This window comes from Atta cephalotes (genome assembly GCF_000143395.1).
Source record: "Atta cephalotes unplaced genomic scaffold scaffold00034, whole genome shotgun sequence".
NCBI classification, from domain to species: Eukaryota; Metazoa; Arthropoda; class Insecta; order Hymenoptera; family Formicidae; genus Atta; species Atta cephalotes.
This window is the reverse complement of record NW_012130098.1, coordinates 3,220,886-3,236,668: the sequence shown is the minus strand read 5'-3', so window position 1 is coordinate 3,236,668 and position 15,783 is coordinate 3,220,886. Positions and strand designations below refer to the sequence as shown.

General features: G+C 32.5%; 1 protein-coding gene across 1 annotated transcript in view; it reads right to left on the bottom strand.

Annotated features, from left to right (window-relative positions):
* LOC105621586 (transmembrane and TPR repeat-containing protein CG4341) overlaps positions 1 to 15,783 on the bottom strand; it is a 211,074-nt gene that overhangs the window by 32,448 nt on the left and 162,843 nt on the right. The gene's annotated exons all lie outside the window — the stretch shown is intronic.

The following is a 15,783-nucleotide window of genomic DNA, read 5'->3' as shown; positions in this document are numbered from 1 at the left end:
TGCGCCGAATTGATTTTTCAGTCTTGAAACCTAACTGAACTATAGTAATAATATTACAAATTATTAAGGGAATGCTGGAGTGACCAAATTGTCGAGACATTGCAGATGGATAAAAATTTCCAAATTTACTGAATGAAATAAAAAATCCTTTTACAGAATTAAAGTAGAAGCAAAATTGAGAGGTGCTGCAGTGGATTTTAAATTAAATTCATAAAAAAGATAAAAACTTACATTTTTTTCAACTCGTAGAGCTGTCACCTGACATAAATGTTTCCTTAATACAAAAGTTTTATATAACTCATATGGACAAAACGACAGTGCAGCACCCGGGGTATTATTATTATTATTATTACGTGCACAAACAGTAGTGAGTTTACAGAACAGATTAAAAAGTTAAAAAAAAAAAAAAAAAAAAAAATTTATATCGATCTGCAAATAAAATGTATATAAATGCTGAGCGAAACTCAGAATGGTAAATAAAGCAGTAATTATGTTTAGCAGTAGATGCTCGAGCTTGCAAGAGATGGCGTTGCAGTATGTTAGATAAAAGAAAAAAAAGAATAAATTAAAGAATGTCACTATTATCGACTTATTTTATTTGGAAGTAAAATTTTCTGTACTATCGACATCAATCAAGTTCGGCCACGTCAGTCCAGCATCCCCTTAAATTGATTAGCAATTCAATAATTTAATACTAATAGGTATTAGACACAAATATTATAAGATCTCTTAAAAAAATCTTATATAATGCTGAATAACATATTAAAATATTATATAAATAATCTTATTGCGAAAAATATTACCTTGGCTCAAAAAATATTATCTTAAAAAATTAAATTTTTCAGAAAAGAGAAAAATTGTTTTTCAATTTGATAGAAAATTATTGGCTAATTAAATAATCATCAAAAAACATGTATTCGTAAATGATCAAATGTTTGATCATTTTTGTTAATTTGTTTCATAATTCTGAAAAGCCCACCTTTTGAGTCGTAATGATAGTGTCAATATTTTTTATGAAATTAAGCCAGATTATTTTGATGAAAAAGGATAATACTTAATTCTTATATTCGTAATACTTATATTCGTAGTATAACAATAACTCGTAGTAATAGTATCTGGAAAATTACATTTTTAGTTGTATCATTTGTAAAACTAGAAAGCGATACGTCTAAATGCAAATTTAAATTATATTCGAATACGAAAGAGAGAGAGAGAGAGAGAGAGAATTATTATATACAATTAATATTATATGCAAATAAAAATTGTTATATAATTTAAGCATTCGTATTTACATTTAAGTATTGTATAAGTATTTCTTTTTATATATTGTATTTAAAAAAATATATAATTAAAAACAGAAATGTGTAAAATTTTCAAATATGTCTGTAACTTTTAAACTCTAAAATTATTAAACTACTTTAAGTAAAGTTTTAAGACAATAGAAAGAATAAGGAATTACTTATCAGAAATCGGATACATCGAAATACATAGTTTGTGATAAACTGAAATCGTTATTTCTTATTTTTTCTATTGTATTTACACCCTTAAAATCATTATTATGCAATCTAAGATAATAAATTAACATGCCAAAAATGTTAGACATATACAAGAACGAATAATGAAAAGTCGGATGACTGGCGTTTGAGTGGATTTTGGAGAATAGTTTCATAAGCCAAAAAGATTATGGACCAAGTCCCGTCTTGGCGGAAGCTTTAGATGTGGCATTTCGTTTTCTCGACACCTTTATTTCTAACTTTAATTAAAAAAGTCCTTTCGTGGGGACTAACTTTTCTAGGCGTTGGGATTGGAATAAGCGCTTTGTCTCTCAAGTAAAATTGCCATAATCTCTCGCAAGCAAAGACGATAAGGAAGATTATGTATAGGAAAACTTTTATTTTAAAAGAAGGTGCAGCTAGTTTTTTTAGTTTTTTTACAGACATTTTACTTCCAAATTTACACATTTATTTGTCAATCTTCTTATGAAAGTAAATGATGAAAATTGTTTCAATCCGAAAAATCAAATTTTATATTAATTTAAAAGTATCCGAAATAATTTTATTATAATGAAACTTTTCTTATCGACTGTTCTACAATTTTCTTATAGAAATAAAAAACAGAGACAAATATAGTGCAAAAAGAAACGCGTAATTTAATGAGAACAAGAAAGGAAACAATAATCTTCATCGTATTGTACTTTGAGACTTCGGCAAACGAGAGGAAAAGTGGCAATGAAAAATAGTGGGCCGTAAAAGCCGGACCGTAACTATAGATTCGCATTTAGTCTACGTGAAAACTTATTACACTCGGTACGCTTGGATATCACCTGTTACCATTTATCTCCCGCGAGCACGCTCGCGCGTTCTTACTTCTTCCTTGTTGATGAATTTCGATCTCTTCACGAATACGATCTTATCGATTTTAACGATTGTCTGTAACGCGTAGTGGATGAAAATTATTACACTATTTAGGCAGCGCTTTTACAGTTTTAATTAACAAACACTATGCCAATTATCGTGGCCAAAAGTTCAAGCGCGTCGGAATGATGATCTCCCGGTTGAGACTTTTTTGTGTATTCCTTGAAAAAAACTATTGTTTAATAATATGATTGTATAATAATATAATGAAAAGTGATGCATTATGTGTCTTCTTATTTATTTTTTATTATTCCAAGTAATAGTATTTTCAATTCTTTTCAAAAATATTCTTATTGAAGGTCTTCGTATTCCAAGTAATGACAGCTTTAATTTTCTGTCCAAAATTATACTCATCGAAAAAAACTATTGTACTAAATTAAAAAATTAAGCTCCAAATGCTACTGTCTTAACTGACCAAGTTGAATTCTATCAAATTAAACAGTAAAACTCAAGCGGTACTATCTTTATTGTTCACTTAACTCTAATAATACGTATTATTTGTATAAAAAATTTGGTATCAATAACTGGGCCAAGTTAAATTCTACATAATAAATAACCGATATGATCTTTTATTTTTATACAATGAAACCTCAATATATATCTTTAAATTTTATTGAAGGATCTTTCTATTTCAATCCAAATTTTTTTTTAATTCTTCTTAAAAGAAATTATATCACAATTCATTCAAAGACATTTTCTCTTCCAATAAAATTATAATTAACATTAATAATGTAAAAACATAAATATACATACGTTTATGGCAAAATTAAGTAATTATTGGATTTAGTGAAAAGCGCTTCATATTTTTCCTCGCTCTTGTTCTTGCTTCCAAAATACAACCCGTCATTTTCAACAATATTATATTATTTAATACCTTTAACGATCTTAGCTGGATCTTTCGTGCTTATTTAATCCTCCTAAGGTTGAGGTAAAAATGATTCCATTCGTTCGTTTATTTTATATATGCACTGTTTATCTTATGTGAGCTTGGTTAACTTATTTTCAACTCGTTCATTAAATGTCTTAGCGATCGAAATCGTTTAGATAAGTGACCTATCCCTCCAATTCTAGCTGGGCAATGACGAACATGATAATCACAACGACGTAACTTAAAAAGTGACAGATCCGAACTTTGTTTTTCGCAATATCTCCGCATGTAGGACACATAGAGAAAAAAATAAAAGCACTTTTATTATATAATCCGAATAGAAGTTATCGATTGAGCATACGTAGAATTTAATCAGTTCAGTTATTGAGATTTGATAATCTTGATTCCTCACAACTCGCCAGCTCGTGTAAAGGAACACGGCTAGTCTCGTGCTATGAGAGATATGCGCTTATCTTAGCGCCGAAACACTGCCATGTCTCTTGATACCTGTGTGCTTCGTATTATTTTGAATAAGGAATAAGACAGCTGTGGATCGGCGGCGGTGTTGGGTAATCCATTTTCATCGCAGCCGCGCCGCTCCCTAGAGATACTCTATGGAATTAGAGTGCCGGCTGAGCTTCCTGTATATCTCCGAATCGGGATGAATGTGTACGCGACGAAATTCGCGTGAAACTAGGCGCATGCGTGCACACTCTCGAGCATGTCATGCATGTCGTGTTGGCTTAAAGGGAACATAAAAACGATTAGTGATATTGAAATTAGCACTTGTGCTTTGCACACAGACGATTTATGTGTCGTTGACACATCATTACATCAATATTTCGCTTACGCACGCCACACATAAATTTTCGTATAACAATTACGCTTTAATTAGACATATAAGTCCAATTTTAAGAATTCTATTCTATTTTTTCATCCAAACTATTAATTTTGTGGACTACTATTTCGTAAGTACAGATTGTACAGTTTTTATCTGAAGCAAATATTGTCACGATGACAGCTCCGGAGCGCCATCTTGGACTAAGAAATGGTAAAGATCTCGATTTCGAAATTTTTTGTTGTTCTCAACATAGAGCATAGCATTCCATCTCATTGACGTATTAATGCGTATGCTTTAATCCTGGAAAAAAATTTTCAAATTAGTAAGAAAGAAAAAAAGTGTTATAAAATATACAAAAATTGTATGGTTTAGTCGGTAATACAGACGACTTTAGGATCCTTTAAGAGGGATAACTGATAAAATATATCGCATTAATATGTGGAGTCTATGAGATAGAGTTTATGCTGAGAAAAAAATTTCGAAATTGAAATTTTTATCATTTCTTAGCCCAATATTACGCTGCAGAGCTATCGTGACAACATTTACTTCATATAAAAATTATGCAATCTGTACTTACGAAATAGTAATTCAGAGACTAATAATTTACATAGAAAAGATAGAGTGGAATTTTTAAAATTGAACTTAAACGTCTAATTAAAATGTAAATGTTATAAAAGTTGTGTGCATGCGCGCGCGCGCGTGTGTGTGTGGGTGTGTGTGGCATGCATGAGTGAGATATATTTAATGATATGATGAACATAAATTTGTGTGTAAGTGCTATTTATAATTTATGACTAATTGTCTTTGAGATTCCCTTAATGCCTTGTGTTACTACGTAGATTACACTTCAATAGCTATACATTTTAATCAATGCGAATTATTGCTAGATATCACGTTGAGAAAAACTTTCTAGTTGAAAATGAAGGTACTAAAAAACTCTAATTATATCAATCAGAATTTTGATAATTTTAACTATGATAGAATATCATAGATGCAATCAGAAAAAATTCTGATTTTTCAATCAGAATTCCAAATTTTTTTTCTAATGCATTATCTTTTTTTTTTCAAAGCATAGTAACATCACAACAAATTTTATATCGTCTTTATATTGTCTCCACAATTAATCTTCGAATAGACGCTTCAGAGGACTAGTTAGTTTTTGATCCGTACTTTACTGGATAATCAAAAAATCATTTCACGTATAAATATACAGTCTTGTCCATAAGTATTAAATACTCGCAGTTTATTACATTTTTTTGAAAAAGGAAGTAATAAAATCCAAAGAAAAACTAACAAAACATTAAATTTATTATAAACATATTATTTTTCAATAAAACTGTTCCTTAATTTATTTTTCATCAGATATGAAACGTTTGCATCAATTTATAGGAGTGCTTTATACTTTTGGTCAAGGCTGTATATATAAAATGGTAATAAAAAGGCAGCTCGAATTTCAGATGTTTTGCGATAAAAAAGGATGTACGAGTAATCTTCGAAAATTAATGAATACTCATCGAATTTTGACTCAGCCACCACCAGTTAACAGATAAGATATATGTACATCGTAAAACATGAAGTCATAAAAATGTTAGAAAACTGCTGAGAAAAAAATTGTATGAGAAAACGAAATTAAAGTAATATGAAGTTAGAGTGAAATTTCATCTTACTATTAAAAACAAGGAATATGTTCTGAGATTATACCTATCAGAACTTGTAATATTTTTTATCGCTATGTACATAAAATAGAATATAAAATTCGCAATCAATTTGAGCCATCAAGCAATATTACCATAAAATATCTAGTTTTTTTGGACGTAGCAGCAATCGCCACGCGTGAGATAATTATGACATAAAAAGTTCGAAGATCGTACACCTCCTCGCGAAACGGCAGCTATAAAACAGATCTCAATCTTTCACATCGAATTTGTTCTCTTTCCCTTTCTCTCTTTTTCTTTCTCTATCTCGAAGGGATATTGCGGCGCGTCGTAAAAAGAACGGAAGACAGGAAAAGAAGGCGAAATAACGCGCGCTTGCGGTGGCCTGCGTTTGGCAGTGAATTATACTGTCCGCCTTTTACGGCCCGCTCTTTCCACATAATCGTACCGACTTGAAGAAGAGAGTCAGGTGGCCCGTCGACACACCGGAAAATGTGATGGCGGATTTAGGGTGGAGAGGACTATGTTGGGTCTAGCTGAGGTAGAGAACGGGCAAAGGAGGTAAGGTAAGAGAGATTGTAGACTCCCGTGGGGTCTACCGGTCTACGGCGCAGGCGGAAGAAGGATGGGCGGACGGAAACTGCTGTTTCATCTCCGACTCCGCCAACTTGGCAAGACCGCCGCTCTGTTTGCTTCCTAATTACGAAAGAGAGAGAATAAGACGCGACGAGGGAGAGAAAGAGGAAGGGAAATGACGGGAGCGCGCGGGGCGGTTGGACGAACTGGATTTCGGAGTGAATTCAACTCCACTGCTCTCGCAGAATTAAGATTCCATTGTGCAGCCGAGTTTTGTGTGTGCCTTGCAATTTTCTGGTTAACCTGGTCGACTTCTGGCACGGCCCGCCTTCCTCTCGTTGCATCACACGCTGCAAGGCGCCACGTCGCGCATCGCATCGTTCTGACGAAGATCGATGGCGCACGACGCGAAGCGACGCGATGCGACGCGACACGACGCGTCGCGGCGCGACGTCCCCCTTCGATTTATCGTTCGCGACACGCGAGCTGGTTTTCCGCGATAATTTGTTGCGGTCGCGCGGATATAACGTCGTTGATCTTGCGAGACAAAAGCGCGCGCATCGCCTGTCCCTGTTATTCATAGAAGTCGTGATTCGATTTATGCGCCCGCGCCGCGCTGGCGAGAAAAATTAATCGCAACGACGAATGTGAAAGCGAAATGTTTCAATTTGACACCACGGCACCGTCGCACGCGTATGATCGATAGAACGATAGATTTTAACCGTTTTTCATAAGCTGTTACTGGAAGTTGTAATTTAAGCAATAGTGACAAAAGTATCATAATAATGATACTTTATTATTTCGTCAAGCTTCATAAAACTTTGTTTCAGAAATGAATAGCAGTAACGAATAGCAGTGTATTCTGAATTTATATATTTAAAAATAAAATATTCTATTAAAATAGAAAAATATTCATGAAATATTTTATCAAACATTTATGAAATACTTTACATTTTCTTCAATACTCGAACATTTTCTTCAATACTTTAATTACTTATTCAAAGAATCCGAATTTGTTACTAATTATAATCTTAAAATGTTACACTATCCACGTGTTGCTAATAATACGCAGATCTCGCACATACCTCAACAGGAGCAACGGCGACAAAGCGTAGAGACAAACTTTCGTGGAGTGACTCGACGAGTCCTGTTAGTTATTAAACGCGGCCGTTAAGTGCTGGCTGGCGGTGCAAGCTGTTGACCGTTGAAACGTTAGTTTCAAGATTATGGGACAATTTAGCGCGCGGCATGGCGATGTAATTTCGCACGCATCCGACTGTGACTCATAGTCGGAAGTGCTCGCTGCAGTTGCATGGAGAGAAAGAGCGAGAGAGCGAGCGAGAGAGCGAGAGAGAGAGAGAGAGAGAGGAGGGCAGAAGCGGAAGGAATGTCACGTGGACAACTTCTCATTAGCATGTGTAATATTAGGTCACTTCTTTTGCGTACCATTTCGCGATTGTGATTATTTTTCCAGACGAAAACTTCTTGAACGAGTTGAATATTAGCAAGTAAAAATTAAATTACTACGGGGCAATGGCTGCTTTCTGAACTCCTTTCACCATCTAAAACTGCTTCGTTTCAGTTCTGATCACAATATCGGCTTATCTACTTGAAATATCTACGATATCCTGTTTTATCTAGAAATATTGTGAAGTAATCTTGCAAGACGTTCAAAGGAATTAATAAGTGGTTTTGATAAATAATTACTAAATAATTACTTTAATTGTAAATAAGATCTTTATGTTTTCTTATAAATAATTTTCTATTTTTTATATTTTTCAAAGATTCTATTTGGTATATAAGTATCTATCTAAATAAATTTTTTAAATCTAAATATTTAAATAAATTTTTATTTCTTAAAAACTGAATACGGAAAAAATACAATTTACGATTTTTATTGTTCATGTGTAAAAAAAATAAATTAAAAATTAATCAAAAATCAAAAATCAAAAATCTACAAAAGTGATAAATTTTAAGAAATATTTTAAATAATATTATTATATCTTACAAAGATCCACAGAATTTGATATAATCAGTTTTCTCTATCTCTCTGATTTCTTTTACATTTAAAACTTAAACACACACATGCATCGAATATAACGCATCCATATATTCGCGGTTCAAATCGTATGCGTGACCAGTATGTTGAAGCACGAATGGACGATTAGATGAATGGACCATTCGGCAGTGATCCGTACCGGATTGCGAGAGGAGACCGTACATCCGCAATCCCCTCCGCCCCCCCCTTTCTTTCTGCCTCGGGCGATCTCGTAAATCGGTCGTAACCGTTCAGCTTTTAAAACACGTCCGGCCCGAGTAATTAGTGGCTCGATCGGTCGCCAATTTGTGGATAGAACTGCCACAAGCTGCACTCGCACCTTGCAATACGTATCTCCAATTTGACGTGTATGCCTGCGTGTGCACGTGCACGAATGCATATACAATGCGTGTACATGTGTGAGCGAGAAAGTGACCTTTATTTCGATTGGTGACGCTAAAGAGATCGCAAGTGTGCGATATTGTTTTTCTTGGTCAAAATTAAAAAAATTGTTTTAAGATAATATTATTTCAAAAATTGTCTAATATCTTTATTTTCAGAATAGAGTCCCTGTTTTTATTTTGTGTAACAGTTGTTCTCGACGATATTGTATCACGGGATTGCTTTACACAATCTGTAAATTTCAAACCGCTTCAACCGCTGCATGATATTAATTAAGTAAATGATTAAATTCGGATGAAACAATTAATTTGCGTATTTAATATAGATTATCACGACACACACGGTATGTCTAAATGAAAAGCGTCGGCCGTCGCCCATCCAGCTTTCCTGAAAATGTAATTACAATTCGCCGATTAGCGAGACGGAAAAATATGTAATTCCTGACAATTGCCATATAGCATCGGCACATCGGTATCAAATATGAAAATTAATTAATACGCTCGAATTCAATAGTTTATTCGATTCGCGTTACGTACTGATGAAACCTGCGCCAATCTCCGCCCGCCACGCCATGCCACTTGCGCTAAAAGCAATTACAAAACCAATAACAATACATACGTCCGTGGAAAATATTCAAACATATGAGTTTACCGTATTTGTCCGTAATAACCATAAGTTTGATTGATCAAAATGTTAGATCAATTTAAATTAGTTAAAAATACTTTTGACAATTGGCTGCACATGTTATTAACTTTAAATTATTGAAAAATATATAGTTCAGTTAGTTATTGTTCTTCTAATATCTTCATAATTGTGTGTAGTACATCATCATAATATCTTCATAATATCATATATGATATTATGATATTATTATGATGATGTACTATACATAATTATCTTTTTTTTCATGTTAATGTACAGATAATAAAAGAAATACAATGTTGCTTCTAATATAAATTATATATAATGGTGCTCATTTTTTGAGATTAAATTATAACTTCATTATTAATTATTATACCTGAATTTAATTATTATAGTTATGATGTATGATCTAAATATATAAAATAGAGAATAAGTTACTATATGACGTTTATCATTGTGTTAGCTAATCACAGTTTCTTTTCTCTCTTTCTATCTCTCTTTTCCTCTTTTGTGACGATAAAATTAATTAAATCTAATTAAAGAAGATAATTATTATAATAGTTAAAAAAATTTTTACTCGTGATTATGTATGGCTAAAATAAATAAATTTTAAAATAATCGTAAAGCGGTTTAGATTCTTTAAGTTCTTTTCATATAACGTCCAATTAGCACGCGGCCCAATTGGATGTAAAACCGATTCGAATTATCATTTTGATTTCATTTCAAGAACATTTCAAATGTGACAGACAACAAATGGATATACATATATAGCGTGTATATGCGCATGTATGTACAAACATATACATACATTCTCGTATATATATTCGTGTATAAACTTTCTGTATACTGTCTTCGAGTGATCGCATTAAGGATAGAAGGGATGAAGGTGCGGTTGTGAAAGGGTAAAGCCTTTACAGAAATTGCCGTATTCAAGGGAATCAATCGTGCTAAGTGCTCATACAACCGATCCAGCTAATTTCTCACGATTTCAAGTCCTGAGATGACACTCAACTGTGCGCGCGATACGGAAATCCTAACCGGTCCGGTAATCTCGGCCATCTTGTTTCGCCATGACACTAATAAGATCGCGTTTCTATCGTGAATAATTGCCAATTATAGCTCCGGTAAGGATAAACTTCATTTTAGATTTAATAGAATACGTCGCTCTAAATTTTAAATATTTCACGTCCTTTATCATAAAATATTAATATAAAGTATTAATATTTGTACATTATGGAAGTATACATAAAAATATCTACATGACTATACTATTATACAGATATTTATTTATCAACATTTGACGATTTTCGAAGTCAGATCAGATATCATGACGCGATAAGGTTGCTTTCGTGTCGGGGCAAATTCTTATAGCTAATGAAAATCCAGAAACGACTTTCGCAGTGAATGATCGCACCGCGAATACTACTGTATATGTATCCATTGAAATTATCCTAAGATTTATAGACAAAGGCGCGCGTCCTGGCTTTTCTAATAATACACCAACTAAAATTGCAGCCGTCCGGTTAACCTACTTGCTGAGTATTTTCCCTGAGTATGCACCCGCTAGCTCATATACTTCATCCGTAATGAATCGTTACGTAGCTTTCGGCTGCCGGTTGCCGTCGATTCGAGGGCACGAATAGCAGCTTATGCTCCACATAACCGATGCACCTATTTGCCAACCTATCCGATAGATTACGTGGATAGCTATTGTAGGAACTTCTGATAATAACACGCGATTTATGAGCAATTTGCTCGCAAAATATGAGTGCTGCGATACGACATTTGTCGATTATCATTTATACTGAAAGACGGTCCTCTTTCGATGATCGATAAATAAGACTCGTAATAAATATATATTGATGAATATATACAGTCATGGTAAGTATAAAGCATCTCCAATTTATTTATTCAAAAGAATACTGGCAAGAAGTCATGATAACCAACAAAATATTAAAATAAATATTATTTTTTAATAAAATTGTCACAACGTTATTTGAAACATTTAAGATAACTTCATTTACTATAAAAAATTAAAAAATGTTTTTCATATTATTGCCTGCACAAAATAAATGAATATTCATCTTTCAACTTTTTTTTAACTGTCAGAAGTGTTTAAAAAAATCATATAAACCGTTACGCTAAACATTCTAAACGTCAATTTTTTGAGATGCTTTATACATATTTATGATCAAGATTGCATTTATTTATTATAATGCAGAATACAAATAATCTTCTAAATTAATCTACCGTATAAAAGATGTTTTATCTAATTTCTACTCAATTTGCATTTGAGGAAAATTTTATTACTGTTACATTATAAAATTTAATAATATCCATTGAGAGAGAAATTACGCAAGCATTTTGATTTACATAAACAAATTCAACGATTGCATTTACTGCATTTAATATCGGCGAGTTGAAAAAATAAACTAGTTCTATTATATACATCTACAATACTATAAACAGTTATAATTTGTTATTTGATTTGACAAAGTTTGAAACATTGCGTATCATTGTCATACTATATAAAACCATTATTATTATCTTACATGGACGTAATTAGGAAACTTAATGCAAAGCGTAATAATGCAAATAAATAGAAGCCAATGAGTAATGTTAGTTGAAGCGATCATTATTTCGTGATTTATATGACTTCACAACCTGATGAGGTTGTGTTGGGTTTATTTTACCATAAAATCGTTAAACCTGATTAATCAAAGTTAATCAATTATGTAAGATTTACTATTGTAAAATTAATATTACTAAACACGCACACGTTGATTAATCGATCATGGTTTAATAGAAATTCTCGTCATTATTAAATTAAAATGATTAAAAGTGATTAGTGAAAGCTAATAATTCGTTATGTAAGCTCATAATGCGGTATTTGTTAAGTTAAAACCAGCAATTGTAAGTTAAATCTATTTCATGATTCCGACTGTCAGGGCGGATGTATCATTTAACATTGCGGGGAAATGCTTTGCGCGTCCGAGGGTTAATTGTGAAAGTAAAGCAGGGATGTCTAACTACACTTCTCGCCTTCTGCCTACGCAATTCTTGGCCTCGTGATTCTCTCAGCACTCTCGAAGAACTTGGCCGCTTTAATTGAGTCGCCCACATTTCGTGAGCGAGCGTTTCGCACACATGCTGTAGACAAGGAAACATTTCCGGAGGTTCACTTTCGCGAGGAGGTTCACTTTTCACTCGCGTGACGCGCTCGTTCGTAACAAACTACATTAATATTAATATCTCTTTAACATCTCTTTCTTCCTTTCTTTCTTACCTTCTTTTCCTTCCTTTTTTGTCATTAATTTCCTTTTTCAGAGAAACCAACTATAAATGAATGGAGATACTCTTGTGAGATTTACGAGCTCGGCCGTTTATTGGATTATATTATAGATAGCCGGTATTCTGAACTTGTACCGTCGTGCGCAAACTAAGTCGCGGTTGCTCGCAAAATTTCGACGAAAAGAGGCACGCGTCATTCGTTACTCGAAAACTCCTATAAAAGTTGCGGCATATCCATCTGTTGTGTATCCTATAAATGCAATCTGTAAAATAGGAACCTTCCATCTTTCTGTATTATCCATTTTTCTCTCGTCATAGCAATCAGTGTACGAAATTGCAGAATTGCGAAATTGTCAATAATCTCTATTATAGATTAAAAAGAATTAAATTAGCTCTCGCGTAATCCTTTGAGGACTGAAGCTTTTCAATAAAGCAACTTATAGTAGAACTTATTTTCTAAAGAAGTTTTTGAAGTCGATGAATTCAATTCTGGTTTCAGAATTCTAAAATTCAAATTCTAAAAAAATAATAATTGTAAAACGATTATAGGAGATAATTCGATTATAGGAGATAATTCGATTAGGAAATTCTTGATATCTCTGAGTCTGAATGTGTAACTTGGACAACCTCCTTGAAGAAGGATTTAATATCACAAGGTTTATAATCAGAGTTTGAAAGTCAGTATTAATTATTTACATAAATTGATGAATTTCAGTAATGTAAAGAAAATTTAACATTATTTTATAATTAAAAACCTTCTTAAAATCGAATTTTATGATAATCAAATTTTTGGAAATTCTACCATATTAAATCTACCATTTTGATTTTTTATTATTGATCTTAAATTCGAATAAAGCATTATCAAATTACATAGGCCAAGTTTCAGAAAAATTGAGCGAGCAATTTATAAAATAAAAGTGATCTTAAATGTGATCCTAAAATGAGGTCGCCGCTGCACAAAGAGTTAATTAGTTAACATTAAATAGAGTAGGGGCTATTAAGTAAATTCTATTCATTCTTGCGAGCGACGAAGTCCTCGAAGTATTTTGCATGACGCCGTCATCGTGAACGAATGTTAAAAGGGAAGGACTTCTTAAACATTCCTTGTGCTCTTTTGCTTCCGGCCCACCGTCGTCGGGATCGAGTTTAACTTCGCTAATATACTTTTGCGCCCCGTTGCATAGAAGCGAGATGTATCCGCGTTTCAGTAATCGGCTGAACTTCCACGACAAGCGAGTGAACTTCGAATGAATAAAGTTTGCGGGCCGAGGAAAAAGTAGACTGCGCCCTTCTTTCCCTTTGTTTTCGCGGAGCCGTTGATTAATCGATGATAATACGTCGACTTTAGCGTCAGCTAACTTTAAGAAATAGCTCTTAAGTGGCGGCGATGCTAGCATCATGAAACTTATCCTTCGAAAAATGTCGGATTAATTGGCATTTTGCTTGTGGCATTTTATACGAAAATAAACAAGCGCAGATAAGATTTACATACCCTTATTTAAATAATTTGTATAACTCTAATAAATCTTAATATAATATTAATAAATATAAGTAATAAATATACATATATAATATTTATGTACATTAATGTATACATATATGTAATATTTATGTATCCAATTCATCAATCATCCAATTTATTATCATTGAGTTAACAGAAGTACCAATGTTTTTTACTCACTAAAAGAAACAAGCGAATAAATTTTAGAATCCTATTTTTTATATAACAAATATAATATTAATCTAAAAAATAAAAATAATATTAAATCGCATTATGGTACTATTATTGTAATATCAAAATATGTTAAAAATAAACAAATTACGTTGTTATATCTTTTCGAGAATTATTTATTTTTAATTATTTACATATACACATACGCACACACACACACACCCACACACACACACGCACGCACGCACGCACGCACGCACGCACGCACGCACGCACGCACTTATTATTCTTCACTTTGCATAAAAATTGGCGAATTCTTTATCAATTGTTCCGACAAATGTTTAATGCAAGCTATTCCGCGTTTAGGATAATTTGACTTCTAATTTATTTAATGAGATTTTGCCAGGTTTTATTCCCAGAGGCGAAATTAGCCAGCAACCTTATAAAATTAAACATTCTAATGCATGTAGATGCAATTGCGGTCGTTTCCCTGGAGAAGTTTTAAATGTGAGCAAGCTTTTTAGCTTCCTCGTGCGATAATCGTCAAAAATTTCTAGTACAATGCCCTTTCCATTTCTATTCTCGCACACTACGTAGCACAACACGCGGTTTAATTTCTAACGATAAATTTAAGCCATATGTTTATTTAATTGCTCCTGGCGGTTTAATTAAATTTCAACGCTCAATAAAAAGTCTCAGATAATCCTTGCACAAAAGAGGTGGACTTCCATTCATATCTTCCAGCTATTCTTATCTTTATTCATGAAAAAGAAAATAATAGCTCTTGTAATCGGAATAATCGGATTTTGTTAAACATTTTAATACTAAATTAATAAATCTTCACATTTTTTTTAATTATTCTACTAAATATTAAAAATTAAATAATCCTATTGGTTTTATAAATTATATAAGTTTAGATATTGCATATATACACATACATACGAGGAGCAGATTTATTAAAATGCGTTTTGTCCAAAATTTATAATTTTCAGAAAACGAGAAAGAAAGCAATTTGCTAATAAGATGCTCAATAAGATGTAAAATGTTTAATAAAATTGCTAAACAGTTGCTAAGAATGTTAAACAAATATATTTGATTTGTCTCTAGTTAAAGGACATAATGCACAAATTGGAATGTTAAGTTTTTTTCAAATTGGTAGTATAGAAATGCTTTCAGAACATTGTAGAGTAGCTTAAAATATGAATCTCTCAACACTGAATATTATGCCATCTTTAATTAAAAAAATTAATTTTGAACAAAAATGCATTTTGGAAGTCCTAATATAAATATATATATATNTATATATAATATATATATATATATATATATAGTATANGTATATATTANAATATATATAATAACGTATATAACGTATAAGTAACTA